General features: G+C 38.5%; 1 pseudogene; it reads right to left on the bottom strand.

Annotated features, from left to right (window-relative positions):
• Positions 1-3166: 3166 nt before the first annotated feature.
• On the bottom strand, positions 3167-11590 carry LOC140240489 (putative nuclease HARBI1; annotated as a pseudogene).
• Between the last annotated feature and the right edge of the window lie 1005 nt (positions 11591-12595).

Here is a 12595-nt window from a genome sequence, read left to right as displayed (position 1 = left end):
TAAAATGAGTAAAATTAAAATGTTTGTTCAAGTGTAGTTTATTTTGTTGTTGTTGTAATGAGGACACATATGCTCTCAAATGAAAAGTGCAACTAGCACCTACAATGTAATGTCTAGTTCTCTCACTGCCTTTTCAATTTAAACTTGATCCTGTGAATCACTCTAAAGAAAAGGTACATTGATTAACAAATGTAGTTTTGCCAAAAGTTCTTTTGATGAAATCTGTAGCCTGCTTCAGTACTTGCATTTCTTTATCCCAGCAGGCATAAATGCTCCTTTTGCTGTGGATTCATACTTTTCTACACTTTTAATTGTCAGATAACTGCACCATCTTTTGACTTTGCTTTAATACCTAAGTTCAAATCAGGGATGGATTGTTGATTCCGCAGAGATAAAAGAATTTGGTAATTGCATTTAAAGTCAACAAATTCTTTAAAAAATCAGCACAACAGAAAACTTGTGCAACTTGATGCAGTTCAAAAGTCCAAAATTTTGGTTGTATTTTGTAAACGTTTAAGTTGATATTAGTGTAAACTCCCTTGTGCCAGGCTAGCCAACAATAAGCCAGCCCACAGCAAGCGGGCACACAACAATAAAGCATGAAACTCAGCAACTCCACGGATTCAGGCAAGCCATGCTACATTGTATGAAAAAGGACCGCTGCAGTTTTCACAGGGAGGAAAGTGTGCAGATTTAACTGATAGAAATAGTTGATTAACTGCCTGCCTAACACTAGAACTTGTATCCCATTTGTATGTGATATTAAGGAGCCAGCTATTGCACCCTCACATTTAACAACATTTGGTATCGGTGCAACCGAGGATGCTTAAACATAAAAATTAATTGGAAAGTACATTTTGGCGGCTCATCTGGAATTTTGTGATGAAATCTTTGTAAAGGTAATTAATCAAAGTGTACCTGAATTTGTGTTGATATTGGGTTTTGACATTTTTGTTCATGGATAGGTTGCACACAAAATAACTCTGTCTGCAGTTGTCTGCATTATGCAGATAGTAATTGACATCTCCTCTACTTTGCAAGAATACACCATTCTATCGAACTTTCTGTTTTGCAGTTGTAGACCTTAGGTGGACTAATGGTACTGCATTCCGTTATAGTTATTTCTTGAAGGTTAAATGACCAGGCCCTTTCCTGAAAACCTGAGTGCATAATCTTTTATCTTTTGTGCCTAAAATGCTTGGAACACACTCAAGCATGCAGAAGAGTATGAGAAGTTGAATTGAAGTCCTTCCTTTTCATCATGACAAATCAAACCCATTGCCATCTCCGCCCTTTTTGTCTAAGGGTAGGAAATCAGGGAAAAACTTTGCCTATGCTTCATGTGTGACCTTCTGTGCTGTTACAGCCTTCAACTGTACAGTACTGAGGCATTTTTGTGAGATTTGTACAAAGTCTGTGATTACAAAGTAACAACTGATGACGTCACTCAAGAAACATTGTGTGTCATAATTTGCATCAATCGCATGTGCATGCATGCAGTGAGAATAGTAATGTAACGACACGTATCGGCAATTGACTTTTGCGCTGCGCAAGCTGACCAGCCAAGCTGCTGATCTTACGACGATCGAGATGAGCGAGCGTGGATGCAGCCAATGATGCTAAATGTCAATGTTATCTCCACATCGGGTCACATGATCATAAAAAAAAATGAACATGTGTCGTCATTTTCCTAAATGCTCAGAAACAGCATATTCTATATAAGAAAATGACTGGGTGAAAACTTTGTGTGGGTTAGAAGCATTCTACATAAATTTATGATAATTTGATGGATTTTGGGCCATGTAAAAGCTGCTGTAGGAGATCTTTAAGAAACCCATTAATAAGCGACTACATGTATGCCATCAAGTTATTCCCTATTGACAAATGAAATCACGAAAGCCTGTGCTGATGCTGTGTGATTGTAGCTCACTCTCATCCCGTCTCCAACAACTGTGCATTGCTGAACTCCACTTCCAGAGAAGGTGGATCCAGTGTCTTTTGATTTTGTCGTTTTTTCAAAATCTGCAGCATCCTGGTGTTGACTCTGGAGACATTGAAAAGATTTTTCATTTCTTGTAGGTCACTGTACATTGAGGAGGACGCTGAAAGATTATTGAAGCTCAGTAAAGGCACTCTGTAACATTTTCATCTGCAGCATCTGCATACTCTTCCATCCATAGCAGGTGTTATTTCAATTAAAGGTTGTAAATTATCAGAGTGCAGGGTCAATGATCATTTGTGTAAAGGTCATGAAATTCGAGAAATGATTCCATTGTGTCCCATCTCACTACTGTACAATGTACATGCAAAGTAAGACATGGGAAACAGTGGTTAGGAAGGAGATGGTACTGGAAAAGAGAGCGGGATTTAGGTGTTGATTCCCCCCTCCCCACAATCCATCTTGTAGACCACCTTGTTGAGGAAATCCCATGTGTTGGATGTTTCCCAAAGAGTCTGCCGCTAGAACACTGACAGCCTTTAAACACTAATCAATGCCATGGATATCAGACTTGGCTTCTTTTCATCAATGTAACATGTTTATTTCATCTCCTCATGATAACTTTCAATTGCTTGTAAATTGATTCTTCCGCGACAAGGATTTTAGAGATGATGAAATCCATTTTTGTAGCTCTGGTACTCGAAGGGTGCTCAAGAAAGATATATACTGGAAAGTTTGGAAACCTTGAATGGCAACGATTCGCAGTCTCGTCAAAGATACATGCCTCATTGAGCTTCTTAGCAAGAGAGATGACATTGTGTTTAGCAGTGAGGTGACATCTCGTTGAAGCCCTTTTCATCTTTAGCTTCTTATCCACATTCACCAGTACCTGATGTAGCTGCTGCACAGATCTTGTAACACTCTTCTGAGTAACTTTCCCACAAAGTCCTTGGCAGTTTTCTTGAAACACCCTGTTGTGATGCTTAGCTCATACGATAGCCTTGGTGTGAGAAAGCATTTAACCTGCGCTAAAAGTCTAAGAACCTCCAAGCTGTATTTTGGCTTTTTAGCTGCCTTGAAATATAAAAGCAATATCTTGTGGAGTCGGATGATGTGATCACCATCCTATCTGCCTGGCATCATTGAAGTCAAGTGCAACCATTCCTAGGCCCAGTGCACAGCTAGAATAGTTCAAAATGTGATCTGAGTCACCCGGTTGCGGTTCCGTCAGTCCCTCGCTGCTTTCGTTATCCGTCTGTCAGCTTGCCTCAATAAATCGTCCTCATGCTCCCTTGATTCCATGTCTGGGGATGTTTTCTCCGAACTCACATTTGACAAGTATTTCGAAATCTTCGGTGTGTCCTTGTCTTTCTCAAACTGTCTGCTCATGGCATTCATTTTGATGAATTTACTGAGTCTTTTCACGAAGCAAATAAAAATGCCATCTAGAGTCATTTTGGCTTTTTTAGCTGCCTTGAAATGCAAAAGCGGTATCTTGTGGAGTCGGATAATGCAATCACCATCTCCCCTGGCATCATTGAAGTTCTGTGCAACCATTCCTAGGCCTAATGCACAATGAGAATAGTTCAGAATGTGATCTTCGGTTGCATTCTCTGTTGGTGCTGTAGCACTATTTGGGAGAACATCCACACCAGAGTGTTTTGACTTGACATGACTCATTAGCATTTTTCTCGATGCATATTTCTTGCTGCAGTGTGGGCATATCCATGACTGGTCTGAGGGAATCATTTCGCTTTCCCTTGGAAACATGTATGAACCCACAAAAGATGACATTACTAGATCTGCATAGTGCTTATAACTGTGATGAGTTTCGAGGGAGAATGCATTTTTGGTTGGATCTCCTTCCACTTCTTCCAGCCCAAAGAAATCCAATTCTGCAGCAAGTACCAATGCCTATGTGTACTTTTCTAGTAGATCATATGCAGCATTAATGTTCTTCATGGGGTCGATCGTTACATTTCGGGCTTCAAGGAAATTCCTCGCAGAGTACAATGACCCTTTGTCTCCTGCAGAAGAGGGGTCATAGAGATGCTTCCATATGACCTATAGAGAAATTAGAAAAAAAGAGGGGATAACAGATTACTATAAAAGGACATGACTAGAACTGTAAAGATATTAAAAAAGTGATGAAAAACATTGTTGTTCTACATGCATCCACATCTATGTAGAAACAACAAAAAACAGGGGACAGAAGATTATGTAATTTTGCACATGACTAGAACTACTGTAAGAGTGGATATTTTTATGCTAAGCCGGGTATGCAGAGTCTACAATGTAGCTTGCTTTTAATTCTGTGGAATAAAGACATCTTTCTGAAGCATATTGAAAGCAAAAATATTTGTGTGCTTTTATCTTCAAACTGGTTTTGGGGTCATGAAATGTTTGAAAATTTCAACACCACAAAAATGTCCCCTTTTACAGTACATAGGTATCAAAAAAGTGATGAAAAAAAGCATAATATCCCAGTGGCGGATCTAGAGGGGGTGCACCGGGCACTCACCCCCTCTTTATTTTTGTGAGAACAAAAAATGAGAGTGGGTATCGACAGTTGACTTTTGCACTGCGCTAGCTGGCCAGTCAAACTGGTGATCTTATGATGATCAAGTTGAGCTAGCATGGGTGCAGCCAATGACGTCAAATGTCAATGTTATCTCCACCCCAGGTCACATGATAATCAAAAAAAAAATAAATAAACAAGAACACCTGTCATCATCTTCCTAATTGCTCAGAAACAGTACATTTTTAATGATAAGAAAAATGACTGCGTGTAAACTTTGTGTCGGTTAGAAGCATTCTATATACCTTTATGATAATTTGAATGATTTTTGCCATGTAAAATCCTTTCGAAACCAATCAATAAGTGCCTATGCCATCATTTAAGTTATTCCCTGTTGATAAATAAAAAAAAGTGAATGCCACCAATTTTACAGAAAAGTAAAATTCTAGTTAATTTTTACTGACCAGGAAGGCTAGTCCAAATTTTAGCTGAATATGCCATAAGAAGCCACTACATATTTCATTTTTGTTGTTTCGTGTGGCAAAATTAACCTCCCCAAAATTTGGTTCAGATGAAAGCTAACTCTTGAATGTGGTTTAGTGTTTTCATCATTGTGTTCACCATAAAGCTTGAGGTAAATCTTTTGGCTAAAGAATCTTTCTCCAGTGAGAAAATGCTGGAAGAAATCAAGTGCCTAAATGTTTCATCATTGTGTTCACCATCACCCCTGTGGTCTCTTAACAAATCAATTGTCCTCTTCTTTTTTTTTTCTTGTTCCTTTCTTTGTTCTTTTAAGAAGAACAGGCACAATTCAGGAACATTTACCAATGATCTCAACACTCCAGAGCACTTTACATACAGAGTGCTTTCTCCCAAAAGGCACCATCACTAGAAGTACAGCCTTCTCCACTGGAGCATTTTTTGTAATCATCAACAGTCCTCCTTGACACTTTGCCTCCAGACCTTTTTTCAAAACAACCAGCTGGGCCAGAAGAACTCCATCTACACGTTTGCTCTATACACATGGAGGACTTCTTGAGTTAGTCTCAATTTCTACTTCTTCCTTGGTTGCCTTAACCACATTCTTCAAGTGCTGTGCAAATTCCTTGCACTGTCTGTCTGTGGCAGCAATTTGGGATTATTTCACCTTCCTCGCTGTAGGAGCATGGTGGCTCACTCTGCTTTCAACATCCAAGTCATGGAGGGTCAAGAATGACAGTCTTCTTTGAATCATTTCTCTGGCATTGTTTGGTCCTGAGCTAAGGTATCTGCCACTCTCGCTAGTGAAATGACATCTTCTGGTATCCTTTTGCAGCTTGCTGCCGAGTGCCCTTATCACTATTTTCCTACATTTCCCTCATTTTGGTGTCCATTGCCTTCCATGGTCTCTCAGTGTTCTATGTATTCCTGTTCTCCATGTCAGTTTGATAGTTATCAGAGGTACTGAACCACTTTAATAATTTTGTTTAAAATGGTACATTATACAGAACAAGCCATCTCACAGGTAGCAATTATAGTCATCGGGAAAGTGAACCAATTTAAAACCAATCTTTTCATAATTCACCTCTTTTCTCTATTTTTTCCATCATAAGATCGTATGAAGATGATGACTATCACAATGTCAAAGTACTGTCTGTACCACTCTCAATCATCTTCCTGATGGGAACTGGGCTTGCATATTGGCTACCTGAATGCCTGTGGAAACATGCTGTTAAACGTGATTACACTACAATTAATTTGAAATTATCCATGATAACTCTTTTTATAATGCTCAAGAGAAGACATGTGGACATAAACCTTACTAATGATAACTTTAAGCTCACCTTGACACCACAATAGCCTGCTTTGGCAAACGGGTCAGCACAGTGGTTTCCGACATATTCCACCAATGCCACCTTCTCACCTTGGCTGAAATCTGAGTTTTTTTCTCTTTTCTGTATAGAATTAAAAAGGAAGTAAGTTGTTTGTATATATCAATAATGACATGAATTACTAATAATATTAGCTAATTGTGCAAACCATCTGCCAACTTAAGCATAATCCCACTACTGTTGCATATCATAACATGGGTTTCTACTACACGTAATGTACCGCTCATAAAGTATGTGTATACAGAAATTAATTCTGTTCTTGATTTCAAACAATGTCTTCAAATACATAGACTCTAACTGAGTAGCTTTCGTGTTGGATGACAAAGACAATGCAAAATGACAAAATAACATCTTTATTTTTTTGATATAGCAAGAAATTTTGCTATGTTAAATGGTTTCCCTCTATCATTCTGCATGGTTATATCATTAATTGCTTCTTGACAACATGAAATCACAGTTTCACGTTATCGCCAAATTTATTCATAAAAAAAGACATGTCAGAAAGGTGTTTAGTGTCTACTTTTTCAAAGTAGGTTTCATTTACGTGGATGACTAATTTTTTCCCAAATCAGTTATGCAGGAAATTGAGCATTTTCAATCCAACTTCAACCTTGTTTGCCATTTGTCACTATGGCCAGAAATTCCTTTAAAAAATTATCAGGTATTTTCCAGTTTTCAGAACAATACACTGAAGTTTCCAAATCATTCCAGATACAATTTCAGGGAAAGAAACTTATCATGACTTTAAAGTGCATGCATTTCCTTACAACTTACCATGCTGTTTTTCCATAAATTTTTGACATTTGCTTTTTCTTTTTTCTTTTTGTGGATTTTCTAAAGGCAATTATGCCCACAGCTCAAATTCCCATATTTCTAACTGAACACTATTCTGAAGTAATTCAAGCCGGAATAATGTCGTGTTTCAGACTTTAATCACAGAAACATTTACTTCTTGTTATTTTCTGTACAAGATCAATGGAAAATTGTAAGGGTATGACATGGTAAAGCTCATGCAATTTTATATTCATACTCAATATGCAAGAGCTGTTTTGGCGGAGAAAATATCAAAACTTTGAAATGTCCTAACTTGCTTATTTTCATTCAGCTTCAGTCAAATTTTTACCATTAGACTCTTAAAATCTTAATCTTTCTTATCAGACCAACTTATATGTGTACTGCATTTCCTATTCAAAACTTAATGAATCAGACAATAATACAGTATACGTACCATATGTCCCCCCCCCCAAAAAAAAAAAAAAAAAAATGTAACACTCCGCAATGATAACGTTAAAAATAGCAAATCAATCCAAATACAATTCCAGGATACAGAACTATAAAAACTCATTGCCAACATCTAACAGAAAACCCCTTTTGATTTGCTTCAGTGGTCAAAGAGTAATAAGGAATTTTGTAGAGCATGTCAAGAGTCTCTTCCCTCAAAGTTCTGTGTATTGTGTTCACACTGAGATCATCCAAGTGCTAAACTTGGAAGAATCAGACTCATGACACACTTTACAACAATCCACATTTCTCTGTGACTGCTTAACCAAATGGAATGGGGTCTTCTGCAAAGTAGAGCTAAGATGTTATATTTTAAGACCCTGAAGAAGCATTTAGACAATTTAATCATATTGGATTTTATTAATGCAAAAATCTGATTGTATTTTTTTTTTTTTTTTGGGGGGGGAAATACTGTATATCATTTGAATTTCAAGTGATTGTGGTTGACATTCTGAAATGAGGATGAATGGTTTGGATGGTTTGTAAATTTTGCCCTATGAGTGTCATTTCCTGATTAAAGAGGATGATGAAGAAATTATACATACCCTCAATATCCTGGAATCGTGGGTGCTACCCGGCCATCGTGCCACCACATTGGTTAACTTGTAGGAACTGTCACACATCAGTTGAACATTAATGGAGTAGTTTCCTTTTCTGTTTTGACGAAAACATACTCATCAAGTCCTAGGGGGGCGCCGTGCAATCCCACATGAGTGCCATCTACGGTACTCACCACATTCGGAAAGCCGGAGAGCTGAAAAAATCTTATTTGGCTCTGCCTAACCTCTTCCACGGTCGTGGGAAAGCGAATCACCTGAAATGAAAATGTAATAATTCCAGAATAGAGTTTATGTATTTGATAATTGTGCTTGAAGGTCAAATTATATTGACATGGGTTGAGAAAACTAACTGAGCCTGTTATTTTGCAGTGTTCCAACACATTATTTTGTTATTTTAAATTTCACAATTACCATTCATAGTTTAGATATGATTGCATTAAATTTAATGATAATGGCAAAACTGTTATTACATTGGTGGTAATGGCAATACAAACAGATGTGTAATTGCTTGATGTAGTTTCAGATTAAGGGAAGTAGGGATGCTGTTAAATAGCTAGCATTTTTTTTTCTTGATGTTCATGCCCAACTTATTCATTCACAGACCCACTTGTTACCACACAGAACACATGCACTTGTCAGCAAAGCAAACAGAAATGCGAACATATGGTTTTCTGTTTGTTTGTTTGTTTGTTTGTTTGTTTTTAAGAGCGGATGTCATTTCTATCTTAGAGTGGGGAAATATAACCCTAGCAATGCAGTTAGGGGTAATATGGGTTAGATGCCCCCTTTTTGTTGCCAGTTTTGTCAACCTCATTTTTAATGTGCTCTATCCACTAACAATTACATTGTATATTCCCATATTTCCATATTCTAGCCCAACGTTTTCTCTTTCTTTAATTAAATGATTTGCTAATGTCTGTATATATGCATATATATATATATTTTTTCAGATTTATATATATTTTTAAATAATATATTTGACATATAATTATCACTCATAGGCCTCTTCAGGCCAGCTACTCATGTGACAGGTGTTACCTTATTTTTTAGATAAACAAATGATAAAGTTAACTGTGATCTATACAAGAGAAAGGTGTGAAATTGTTGTACATGTGACAGTGTTCCTTCGATTTTTTTTTAATATTAATATTTATTTCAACCCAAGTACTCTTCAATATTTTCTCTGTATATATTTTTTAATATCAGGGATTAGGTCAAGCTGGTTCCCATGTGGTTATACATTCTAGAAAGGCATTCGAACACATTTGGTATACACATTGCCAATCCCAAGGACACTCAATATACAGTAATGCTAGCCAACAATGAATGTAAATAATTGTACTGATTAAGTTTGAACTGAAAAAAAAAAATTGACACAGTTAATGTTGGGATTCAAAGTGTATTTGAGTTCTACATGTACGGTACTTAATACTTTTCAGTCTCACAGACTATTAACCCGTTGAGGACGGTTTGATTTTGCTACAACACGCATTTCCCACAGACACTTGCCCGAGTATACTCGGGACTCGTCCTCAACGGGTTAAAGGGACTGTACAGTACTGGTTGAGGTGGGGATTCATGTTTTGAACATTCCTAAGTGAGATAATGAAGAGCCTCTTATGAAATATGAAAGAGCATGTAATTTTAAGAAGGATTCAACGTTTATTTGATGAAAATTGGTTTTCAAATGGCTGAGATATCAAAAAAAGTGCTAATAATAAAAGGCGACATGCCACAACTTTATTAGGATATCTCTTTGTTTCACCTTGTTTTTGGATATCTCAGCCATTTCAAAACCGAGTTTCATCAAATAAACTTTTGATACCCCTTAGAACTGCATGCTCTTTGACATCTCATAGAGTGGTTTCTGAATATCTCGCAAAACGTTAAAAGCTAAATCCTCACCTCGACCAGAACTGTACACACCCTTTAAATGCAATGAAGTAAACTGTGCATCCAAAACAACCTTTGCTTTATAGTACATAGTCAAACACTGATGATAGTTTACCATGCAAAACTATTGACATTTTGATGCAGGGTGGGTGGGAGTTGGGGCTAGATTGTGACCTTGTACTGTATGCAAATAAAGTTCAAAGTTCACAAAGCACTGTGCGGAAGTGACGATTCACCAAAGAGATGTACTGTGCTAGCTACATGTAGCTGTGGATACAATCCAAGGTACGTGTATTGACAACGTGTAAACAACTAATGTGCACGTGTGTGCATTGCTGCTGTACGTTCACTCAATCAACTTCCTGGGACGACAAATTCTGGTGAGCTACGTATTACAAGCTGAGCTAACGGGATAAAGGAGAGACGAGATTGAGGATGGACTACAGTTAATATTATACTTGTTATTCTGAGGTAAAACATCTTAACTTCATCGTTAGTTTTCTCTCAGGGTGCAGTTATCAATTTGAGAAAGTTACTTTGAGTTCGTCCCCTGGCTGGCTGGGCTGACGGAGCTGAGCCCACTCGCTTACCCAGGCCAACTACTACTACAATGTACACAGATACATAGATTGACATACTGTCCCAGGGAGGTTCCTCTCACCTCCCTGACTGTACCGATGATCGGCACGTCAACACGATCGCGACCGTGGTGTGGTGGTATGGTGTGCTTGATAGATAGACGCGCAGAAAAGGGCACATGTGGGACTACAGTGAAGCAGCATTCGTGCTGGTCATCTTTTCCCTTAGAAGTACGAGTACTACTAGGTGTATCATATTGTTTGAGAGATAAAAGGTAGTTTGCTACGTACGATATAATTGAATTTATGAATATAGCATCATGCTGCATGATGTTTGCATTGAGTTTGCCAACTTTGATGTCAGTTCGGCGTATACATTCTGGCGTTGCTATTACTCTCTACTCTATCCTAGTAGTAGGCCATGCCATCGCCGCCCGGTCCGCATCGGCGAAGGGTTACCTACGCAACAACATACTGCACCCGTGGCCAGTGGAGTATGTATCATACTCCATAGGCAGTAGTCTTAATGATAGAATAGAGTATGGTAGACCTCTGTAGACAAATTTGATTGTGAAATTAATCATATTTTTTTTTCTTACCTCGTCCCGGATGTCGCAAAGTGCCAAAGAGACTCTTCTAATTGTTCTTGATGTTGTAGATTTGTGGATGCCATGGATGCAACTTGTTGCATCCATGACAGAGACACCTGCATAGAAGCGAAGTGCTGTGAACACTTGAAGGCTAGGTGGAATTGCCTGGTTCCTTCGTGTTCGATGTTCTAGTCTCTCCGTCATACGGTCGATTATAGACAGGCATCCATGCCTGCTGAACCTGTACACCTTGAGCATTTGCTCGTCGGTGTACAGGTCCAGAGAATGCCTCCTATCTCGGAAAATCCACTCTCTTCTCACAGCACGGCGGTGCTCCAAGGCATACAATATGGCTGCCATGATGGAATGACATGGATACCGCAGTTTTTGCTGACTTACCACACCCCTGAAAACTATGGTAAAGTTACCGCTGTTTTTGGAAGTCTTACCTTAAAAAAAATCAGCGGTAACTTTTTATGCAACGGAAAGTTACCGCTGATTTGTGACTTACCGCTGATTTGTGACTTACCATTGAAATTTTAGACTTACCGCAGCGGTAACTGTTTTATGCGATGGGGCACAGGCTCTTTAGAGAGTGTTGGTGTAGGAAAGTTAGGAAAGACTTCCATTTCCTGTGCAGATGGTGCTGGCTGGTTGTGAATGCAGTGATGATAGTGGTGTGAGGTGCACTGTGACAAGATGATCATTTCCAGACGTTTGTCCATGTGTCTCCCTATGAACTCCTCACAGAAAGGACTGTTCTGAAATTTGGTGACTGATCCATTCAGTCACATTTGTAGTGCTGTGGTAGTACTCCACTCTTTTCAATGTTCCAGACTGCTCCGGGAACTCATCCCTTATCCTGGTCACAGCACAGGCTGGTATCACTCTTAGCACTCCTTTGCCCAGATGGTTGTGTACAAGATACGTGTAGGTGAAGAGAGTATAGACTGCAAACCTTGACGGCCTGTAGTTGTGGCAGGAAAAAAATAAGACAATAAACAAAATCAATTATGCTATCAATTCCTTTCATAATTTCACTTTTCTCTAACATATCTAAAGTAAGCTTTAAAAATTACAGTATTGTTACGTGCATGATGACAAAGCACAAGAATGCATGTTGGAAATAGTTCCATACAGCCAATATATGTACCCTCCACTACGAATTACACGGAGGCTACAGACGTATTGTACAGTGTATACAGTGTGTTGGACTCCGGGGTTCCACATTACCCGAGGAGTATAGGACACCGAGATCAATGTTACCCTAACCCTAACCGTAAACTCTAAAATAAGTAGCCCTACCCCCCCTCCCCCCCAACAACAAAAAGAAACCACATGAATTTAATCATATTACCTAGACAT

Source organism: Diadema setosum, chromosome 17 (genome assembly GCF_964275005.1).
Source record: "Diadema setosum chromosome 17, eeDiaSeto1, whole genome shotgun sequence".
Classification (NCBI taxonomy): domain Eukaryota; kingdom Metazoa; phylum Echinodermata; class Echinoidea; order Diadematoida; family Diadematidae; genus Diadema; species Diadema setosum.
This window is presented reverse-complemented; position numbering and strand designations above follow the sequence as displayed.